The sequence below is a fragment of the Theropithecus gelada genome, chromosome 1 (genome assembly GCF_003255815.1).
Source record: "Theropithecus gelada isolate Dixy chromosome 1, Tgel_1.0, whole genome shotgun sequence".
NCBI lineage: Eukaryota > Metazoa > Chordata > Mammalia > Primates > Cercopithecidae > Theropithecus > Theropithecus gelada.
In genome coordinates this window covers 28,607,184-28,617,615 of record NC_037668.1, presented here as the reverse complement: position 1 = coordinate 28,617,615, position 10,432 = coordinate 28,607,184, and the positions used below count along the sequence as shown (strand labels likewise).

The following is a 10,432-nucleotide window of genomic DNA, read 5'->3' as shown; positions in this document are numbered from 1 at the left end:
GCAGATTCTACAAAAAGAGTGTTTACAACTTGCTGAATTAAAGAAAGGTTTAATTTGGTGAGATAAGTCTAACCTCACAAAGCAGTTTGTATATTCTTTCTATTTTTTATCTGGGGATATTTCATATTTTTCCCGTAGGACCCAATGAGTTTCAAATGTCCCTTCGCAGATTCTACAAAAAGATTGTTATCAACTGGCTGAATTTAAATAAATGTTTGCCACTGTCAGTTGAATGCACACATCACAAAACAGTTTCACAGATCACTTTTTTTCAGTTTTTATCTGGGGATGTTGTATTTTTCCCCATAGGCCTCAATGGGCTACCAATTATTTCTTCACAGATTGTACAAAAAGAGTGTTTACAACCTGCTGAATCAAAATAAAGTTTTAATTATATGAGATGAATCCACACATAACACAGTGGTTTCACAGATAGCTTTTCACTAGTTTTGATCTCTGGATATTTGGTTTTTCCGCATAGGCCAAAACAGACTCCCAATTGTCCCTTTGTAAATTCTACAGCAAGAGCATTTCCAACCTACTCAATCAAAATAAAGGTTTAACTCTGTGAAATGAATCCACATCTCTCAAAGCAGTTTCACTGATAGTTTCTTTCAAGTTTTTATCTGGGGCTATTTGGTTTTTCTCTAAAGACCTCAATGGGTTCCTGAATGTCCCTTTGCAGATTCTACAAAAACAGTGTTTCTAACCTGCTGAATAAAAAGTAAGTTTAACTCTGAGATGAATCCACATATCGCAGTGTGGTTTCAGAGAGAGCTTCTCTCTAGTTTTCCTTTGTGGACATTCCATTTATTCTTATGGGCCTTAATGGCCTCTATAATGCCCCTTTCCAGATTCTCCTATAAATGTGTTTCCCACCTGATGAATAAAAGGAAATGCTTAATTTTGTGAGATGAATGCATACATCACAACGAAGTTTCAGAGTTAACTTCTTTCTAGTTTTTATCTGGGTATTTTTGATTTTGCCATACAGGCCTCAGAAGGCTCCCAAATGTATCTTCATAGATTCTACAAAAAGAGTGTTTCTAAACTGCTGAATCAATAAAAAAATGGTTAAACTCTGTGAGACGAATGCACACATCACAAAGCAGTTTCACAGATAGCTTTTTTCTAGTTTTATCTAGGGTTTTCCTCCAAAGGCCTCAATGTTCTCCCAAATGTCCCTTCACAGTTTTTCTGAGGAGAATGTCTCCAACGTGCTGAATCAAAAGATTGGTTTAACTCTGAGATGAAGCCACACATCACAGAGCAGTTTCACAGATAGCTTCTTTCTAGTTTTTATCTGGGGATATTTGGTGTTTCCCCACATGCTGCAAGGGGATCTCAAATTTCACTTCACAGATTCTACAAAAAGAGTGTTTCCAATTTACTCTATCCAAGGGAAAGTTTACCTCTGTGAGATGACTCCACAAATTGCAAAGCACGTTCATGGATCAATTTTTCCAGTTTTTATCTGGGAATATTCTGGTTTTCCCTATAGGCCTCAATGTACTCCTAAATGTCCCTTCACAGATTCTCCAAAAAGACTGTTTCAAATCTGCTGCATCAAAAGATAGGTTTGCCTCTCTGAGATGAATCCAGACATCACAAAGCAGTTTTACAGATATCTTCTTTCTAGTTTTTATCTGGATATATTTTTCCTCATAGGTTGCAATGGGCTCCCTAATGTCCTTTTGCAGTTTCTCCAAAAACTGTTTCCAACTGGCTGAATAAAAGAAATGTTTAACACTGTGAGATAAATCTACACATCACAAAACAGTTTCACAGGTTGCTTCTTTCCAGGTTTTACCTGGGGATATTCATTTTTTTCCATAGGCCTCAATGGGCTCCCAAATGTCGCTTTGCATTTTCTCCAAAATTCAGAGAAAAGACCTGCTGAATCAAAACAAACATTTACATCAGTGAGATGAATCCACACATCACAAGTAATTTCACAGAGAGCTTCTTTCTGGTTTTTGTTTGGGGATGTTCAGTTTTTTCACATTGGTCTCAATGGGCTCTCAAATTTCCCTTCACAGATTCTACAAAAAGAGTGTTTCCAAACTTCTGAATCGAAAGAAAGGTTTAACACTTTGAGATGAATTCACACATCACAAACCAGTTTCACAGATACCTTCTTCCTACTTCTATTTTGGATTTTCCTTCTATTTTGGATTTGAGGCCCTGAGGCCTCAAGGGATGTCCAAATGCCCCTTCACAGATTCACCAGAAAGAGTGCTTCCAACCGACTGAGTCAAATGAAATGTTTATCTCTGTAACCTGAATACACACATCACACAGCAGTTTCCCACAGAGCGTTTTTCTAGTTTTTATCTGGGGATATTCATTCTATCCCTGCAGTCCTCAAAGGGCTCCCAAATGTCCATTCATAGATTCTCTAGAAAGAGTGTTTCCAACCTACTGAATCAAAAGAAAGGTTTAACTCTGTGAGATTAATCCACACATCACAAAGCTGTTTCACAAATTGCTTCTTTCTGGTTTCTATCTGATGACATTCGGTTTTATCACCATAGGCCTCAGTGGACTCCGAAATGTCCTTTCACAGATTTTCCAAAAAGAGTTTTCCCCAACAGGTTTAATCAAAGGAAAAGTTTAACTCTGTGAGATGAATACACAAATCATAATACAGTTTCACAGATAGCTTCTTTCTGGTTTTTATCTGAAGATACTCAGTTTTTTCTCATAGGAATGATGGGCTCTTAAATGTTGCTTTGCAGATTCTACAAAATGAGTGTTTCCAATCTGCTGAATCAAAGGAAAGGTTTAACACTGTGAGATGAATCTACACATCACAAAGCAGTTTCACAGATAGCTTCTTTCTAGTTTTTATCTGGAAATAATCTGTTTTCCACATAGGTCTTAATGGGCTGCCAAATGTTCCTTCACAGATTCTCTAAAAAGATATTCTTCAATCTGTTGAATCAAAACAAATATTTAACTCTGTGAGATGAATCCATTCATCATAAAGCTGTTTCACAAATATCTTGTTTCTAGTTTTTATCTGGGTATATTCGGGTTTTCCCCATAGGCCTCAACAGGTTCCCCAATGTGTCTTAATGGATTCTCCAAAAAGTATGTTTCCAAGCTGCTGGATAAAGAAACATTTAACCCTGTGAGATGAATCCACACAGCACACATCAGTTTCAAAGATAACTTCTTTCTAGTTTTTATCTGGGGATATTTGGTTTTTACACAGAGGCCTCAATGCACTCCCAAATGTCCTGTCACAGATTCTACAAAAAAAGTGGTTAAAATCTGCTGGGTGAAAAGAAAGGCTTACCTCTGAGAGATGAATGCACGTATCAAAAATCAGTTTCATAGATAGCTTCTTTCTTGTTTTTATCTGAAAATACTGGGGTTTTCCACATAAGCTTCAATGGGCTCCCAAATATCACTGCAGATTCTAGAAAAAAAGGATTTCCAATGTACTGAATCAAAGAAAGGTTTAACACTCTAAGATGAATCCACACATCACAAAACAGTTTCTGACATAACTTCTTTGTAGTTTTTATCTGAGGACATTTGCTTTGAACCCATATGCATCAATCGACTTCATAAAGTCCCTTGGCAGATTCTACAAAAAGAGGGTTTCCAACGTAATGAATCAAAAGAAAGGTTTAACTCTGTGAGATTAACCCTACATCAGAATGCAGTTTCAGAGAAAGCTTCTTTCTAGTTTTTATCTGGGGATATTTGCTTTTCCTCATAGACCTCAATGGGCTCCCAAATGTCCCTTTGCATATTCTCCAAAAAGAGTTTTTTGTAACCTGCTGAATCAAAAGAAACCTTTAACTCTGTGAGATGAATCCACACATCACAAAGCAGTTTCATGGATCACTGTTTTCTAGTTTTAATATGGGGATATTCAGATTTTCACCATAGTCCTCAGTAGGCTCCCAAATGTTCCTTCACAGATTCTTCAAAAAGAGTGTCTCCAACCTGCAAATAAAAAAAAAAATGGTTTAACTATTTGAGATGAATCCACACATCACAAAGCAGTTTCACACTAACTAGAAAGATAGCGTCTTTCCGTCTTGAACTCAATACGTAAAAAACTGACATAGCTTTTTCCATGGTTCCCCATTCCTGGAGCACTCTGGCTCCACCACCCTGGCCCAGAGCTCCTGGCTCCTGCTAAGCTAGCACCGCTGTCCTCTGTCTCCCTTCAGCTGCCATCATGATTGTTTACCAGCATCTCATCAGCTATGATGAGATAGGTGTTCTTCCACATTTATGAGATTGCAGATGGGCTGTGCCTGGTGGTGGAGGGCAAGATGGTCAGTAAGACAGAGGGTAACATTGATGACTTCCTCATTGGTGGAAATGCCTCTGCTGAAGGTCCAGAGGGCGAAGGTACCAAAACCACAGTTATCACTGTTGTTGCTGTCACAAACTATCACTTGCAAGAAACCAGCTTCACTAAAAACACCTGCAAGAACTACATCAAAGATTACATGATAACAATCAAAGGCAAACTTGAAGAACAGAGACCAGAAAGAGTAAAACCTTTTGCGACAGAGGCTGCACATCCTTGCTAATTGCAAAAACTACTAGTTCTTTATTTGTGAAAACATGAATCCAGATGGTATGGTTGCTCTATTGAACTATCATGAGGATAGTGTGACTGCATAAATGATTTTCTTTAAGGGTGGTTCAGAAATGGAAAAATGTTAAAAACATTTGGCAATTACTTTGTATCTATCACCTATCATCGTAACTGGCTACTGCTTGTCATCCATACAACACCAGGACTTAAGACAAATGGGACTGATGTCATCTTGAGCTCTTCATTTATTTTGACTGTGGATGAGTGGAGTGGATGCATTGTTTTTAAGAAAAACGTGCTATGTAGGTTGTCTAAAAATAAAGTGCATTTAAACTCAAAAAAAAAAAAAGAAAGAAAGATAGCGTCTTTCTAGTTTTTATCTTGGGATATTCAATTTTTTGCCACAGGCATAAATGTGTTCCAAATTGTTGCTTCCTAGATTCTAAAAAAGAGTGTTTCCAACCTGATGAATCAAAAGACAGGTTTAACTCTGACAGATGAATCCACACATCTCAAAGCAGTTTCAGGGATAGCTTCTTTCCAGTTTTTATCTGGGGATATTCTCTTTTTCCCCTTAGGCCTCAATGGCTTCCCAAAAGTCTGTTCACAGATTCGATAAAAACAGTGTTTCCAACATGCTGAATCGAAAGAAATGTTTAACTCTGTGAGATGAATCCACAACTCACAAAGCAGTTTCACAGATAGCTTCTGTCTGGTTTTTATCTAAGGATATTCAGTGTTTTGTCATAGGGGATATGAGTGTGTTTTCTTCTGGGGATATTTGGTTTTTCACCATAGGCCTCAGTTGGCTTTAAAATACCCGAGATACTCCAAGCAGAGATTTTCCGACCAGCTGAATTAAAAGAAAGGTTTATCTCTGTGAGATGAATGCAAACATCTCAAAACTGTTTTACAGAGACCTTCTTTCTAGTTTATACCTGGGAACATTTGGCTTTTCCCCATAGGACTGAAAGGGCTCCCAAGTGTCCCCTTGCATAACTTCCAAAAAGAGTTTTTCCAACCTGCTGAATCAAAAAGAAAGATTTAACTCTGTCAGATGAATACACACATCACAAATCAGTCTCACAGATAACTAATTTCTAAGTTCTAGTTTTTGTCTGGGAATATTCAGTTTTTCCAAGTAGGCCTTTACAGAATCCTGAATGTCCCTTTGCAGATTCAACTAAAATAGTGTTTCTAACCTGTAGAATCAAAATAAAGTTTTAACTCTTTGAGATAAATCTGCACATCACAAAGCAGTTTCACAGAGAGCTAATTTCTAGTTTTTATTGGGGGTATTGGTATTTTCTTCATAGGCCTCAAAGGGCTCCCAAATATAACTTCAGAGATTCTACAAAAAGTGTTTTTAAAAACTGCTCAATCAAAAGTAAGTTGTAACTCTGTGAGATGAATAAACACATCCAAAAGAGTTTCACAGAAAGCTTCCTTTTAGTTCTTATCTGGTGATATTCAGTTTTTTCTCATAGGCCTCCATGAGCTCCAAAATGTCCTGTCACAGATTCTACAAAAAGAGTGTTTTCAACCTGCTGAATTTAAAAAAAAAAAAAGGTTGAACTCTTTGAGAAGAATTCACACATCACAAAGCAGTTTCACAGATAGCTTCTGTCTGGTTTTTATCTAAGGATATTCAGTGTTTTCTCATAGGTTACAATAAGCTTCCAAATGTCCTTTCATGGATTCTACAAAAAGGTTTCCAACCCATTAAATCAAAAGAATGGTTTAACTGTGTCACATGAATTACACTTCACTTAACAGTTTTCAGGTAGCTTCTTTCTCATTTTTGTCTTTCGTTATTCAGTTGTTCCACATTCTCCCCAATGGGCTCCAAAATATCCCCTTTTGGATACTACAACAACAGTGTTTTCAACCTGCTGAACCAAAAGAAAGGTTATCTATATGAAATGAATCCCCACATCTCAAAAAAGTCTCACAGAGAGCTTCATTCTATATTTTATCTGGGAATAAACAGTTTTACCCCATATACCTCAATGGGCTCCTACATGTCCCTTCACAGATTCCACAAAAAGAATGTTTCCAAACTGCTGAATATAAAGAAAGGTTTAACTCTGTGAAATGAATAAACATGTCACAAAGCAGTTGCACAGATAGCTTCTTTCTAGTTTTTATCTGGAGATATTCGGTTTTTCCGAATAGGTATCAATGGGCTCCCAAATGTACTTTCCCACATTCTACAAAAAGAGTTTTTCCAAGCTGCTGAATCAAAAGAAATGTTATCTCTATGTGATGAATCCACACATCGCAAAGCAGTTTCACAAATAGATTCTTTCTAGTTTTTTGTTGTTGTTTATTTGTTTTTGTTTGTTGTTGTTGTTTAATATTCCTTTTTTCCCAATAGGACTCAATGGGCTCCCATATGTCCCTTCACAGATTCTACAATAATAGTGTTTCCAACCTGCTGAATCAAAAGAAACTTTGAACTCTGTGAGTTGAATCCACACATCACAAAGCAGTTTCACAGATAGTTTCTTCCTTGTTTTTATCTGAGGATATTTCTTTTTTTTCCATAGGCCTCAATGGGCTCCCAAATGTTCCTTCACTTATTCTCCCAAAAGAGTGTTTCCAACTGCTGAATCAAAATAAAGGGTTAACTTTGTGAGATGAATCCACACATCACAAAGCTGTTTCACACATAACTTTTTTTAGTTTTTATATTTGTATGTTTCTTTTTTCCTTCTAGGCTACTGTGCTCTAAATGTCCCTTCACAGATTGTACAAGAGAGTTTTCAAGCTGCTGAATCAAAAGAAAGGTTTAACCCTGTTATATTAATCTACACATCACAAATCAGTTTCACAGATACCTTCTTTCTAGTTTTTATCTGGGGATATTCGATGTTTCCCTATAGGCCTAAATGGAATCCCAAATGTCGCTTTGTAGGTTCCACTAATAGAGTGTTTCTAAGCTGCTAAATCAAAAGAAACCATTAACTTGGTGAGATGAATACGAAAATCACAAAGCAGATTCACAGATAAGTTCTTTCTTGTTTTTATCAGGGGTATTGGTTTTTTCTTCATAGATGTCAAAGGACTTCAAAATATACTGTTATAGATTCTACACAAACAGTTTAAAACCAGCTGAATCAAAAGACAGACTTAACTCTGTGAGATGAATAAACACATAACAAAACAGTTTCACAGATAGCTTCCATCTAGTTCTTATATGGGGATGTATGGTTTTTTCCATAGGCCTCTATGAGTTCCAAAACGTCCTTTCACAGACTCTACATAAGGAATGTTTTCAACCTACTGAATTTAAAGAAAGTTTTAACTCTGTGAGAATTCACGCATCACAAATGAGTTTCACAGATAGCTTCTATCTAGTTTTTATCTAAGGATATTTGGTTTTTCCTTATAGGGCACAATAATCTACAAAATGTCCCTTCACAGATTCTACAAAAAGATGGTTTTCAACCTGCTGAATCAAAAGAAAGATTTAACTCTGTGAGGTAAATCCACATATCACACAGCAGTTTCACAGGTGACTTCTTTCTACTTGTTATCTTTGGATATTCGGTTTGTTGCAATAGGCCTCAATGGGATCCCAAATATTCCTTTGCAGATTCTCCAAGAAGAGTGTGTCCAACCTGCTGAATCAAAAGTAAATTTTAACTCTGTGAGATGAATCCACACATCAGAATGAAGTTTCAAAAATTGTTTCTTTCTAGTTTTTATCTGGGGATATTCAGTTTTACCCAGAGGCCTCAAAAAGCTCTTAAATATCCCCTCGAGGATTCCCCAAAATTAAAGTTTTCAACATTCTGAATAAAAGGAAGGTTTAACTCTGTGAGATGAATCTGCACATCAAAAAGCAGTTTCACACATAGCATCTTTCTCACTTTTATCTGGGGATATTCCATTTTTCCCCATCGGCCCCACTGGGCTCTCAAATGTCCCTTTGCATTCTCCTAGAACAGTGTTTCCAACGTTATTACTCAAAAGAAAGGTTTAGCTCTGTGAGGCGAATCCACACACCACAAAGCAGTGTCCGAGATAACTTCTTTCTAGTTTTTATCTGAGAATATTCACTTTTCCCCATAGACCACAATGGGTTCCCAAATGTCCCCTTACAGATTCTACCAAAAGATTATTTACAACCTGCGAATCAAAAGAAAGATTTAACTCAGTGATATGAATCCACACATCAAGAAGCAGTTTCACAGATAGCTTCTTTCTAGTTTTTATTTGGGGATATTCACTTTTTCCCCATAGGCTTCAAAGGGCTCCCAAATGTCCCTTTGAAATTTCTTCAAAAAGATTGTTTCAAAACTGTTGAATCAAAAGAAAAATTTAAGTCTGTTAGATGAATCTACACATCCCAAAGCAGTTTCATAGATAGCTTCTATCAAGTTTTCTTTTTTTTTCTGGGAATATTTGGTTTTTCCCCATAGTCCTCAGTGGGCTTTGAAATGTTCCTTTGCAGATTCTACAAAAAGAATGTTTCCAAACTGCTGAATCAAAACTAAGGTTTACATCTGAGTTAAATTCACACATCACAAAGCAGTTTCACAGATTCTTTCTTTCTAGTTTTTATCTGGTGATATTAGGTTTTTCCTTACATGCCGCAATAAGCTCCCACATGTCCATTCAAAGATTCTTTTAAAAGAGTGTTTTCAACATGCTGAATCAAAAGAAAGGTTTAACTCTGTGAGATGAATTCACACATCACATAACAGTTTCACAGAGAGCATCTTTCTTGTTTTTATATGGGGATATTAGGTTTTTCCCCATAGGCCTCAACAGGCTTTTAAATGTCCCTTCGCAGATTCTCCTAAAAAAGTGTTTCCTACATGCTGAACTGAAAAAAAAGTCTAAATCTGTGAGATGAATCCACATGTCACAAAGCAGTTCACAGATAGTTACTTTTCAGTTTTTTATCTGTTGATATTCAATTTTGCTTCTAGGTCTCAATAAGCTCCAGAATATCTCTTTGCAGATTCTCCAAAGAGAATGTTTCCAACCTGCTGAATCAAAAGAAACGTTTAGCTCTGTAAGAAAAATCCACACATCAGAAAGTGGTTTCAGGTATATAGTTTTTTTTTGTTTGTTTTTAACTGAGGATATTCGGCTTTTCCCTTTAGGCCTCAATGGGCTCCCAAATGTCCCTTCACAGATTCTTCAAAAAGAGTGTTTCCAAGCAGTTGAATCAATAGAAAGATTTAACTGTGTGACATGAATCCACAGCTCACCAAGCAGTTTCACAGAAAGCTTCTTTTTAGTTTTTATCTGGGCATATTTAGTTTTCCCCTTAGACCCCAATGTGTTCCAAATGTTCCTTTGCATATTTTACAGACAGAGTGTTTCCAATTTGTGGAATAAAAATAAATGTTTATCTCTGTTAATTGGGACCACATATCACAAAGTAATTTTATAGACAGTTTCTTTCTAGTTTTTGTCTGGAAATACTCAATTTTTCTTCATAGCCCTCAATGGGCTCCCAAATGTCCTCTCACAGATATTCCAAAAAGACTGTTTCCAACGTGCTGAACCAAAAGAAACGTTTAACTTTTTGAGATAAATCCACACATCGCAAAGCAGTTTCACAGAGACCTTGTTTCTTGTTTTTATCTGTGGATATTCGGTTTTACCCCATAGGCCTCTATTAGTTTCTAAATGTTTGTTTACCAATTCTCCAAAAAGGTGTTTCTAATCTGCTGAATCAAAAGAAAGGTTTAATTCTTTGAGAAGAATCTGTGCATCACAAGACAGTTTCACAGATAGCTTCTTTCTAGTTTTTATCTGGGGATACTCATTTTTTCAACATGGTCATCAATGTGCTCCCAAATATCCTTTCTCAGATTCTACAAAAACAGTGTTTCCAAACTGCTG

At 36.6% G+C, this 10,432-nt stretch overlaps 1 pseudogene; it reads left to right on the top strand.

The window, feature by feature from the left end:
- Positions 1 to 4,198: 4,198 nt before the first annotated feature.
- On the top strand, positions 4,199 to 4,575 carry LOC112607983 (annotated as a pseudogene).
- The last annotated feature ends 5,857 nt before the right edge of the window (positions 4,576 to 10,432 follow it).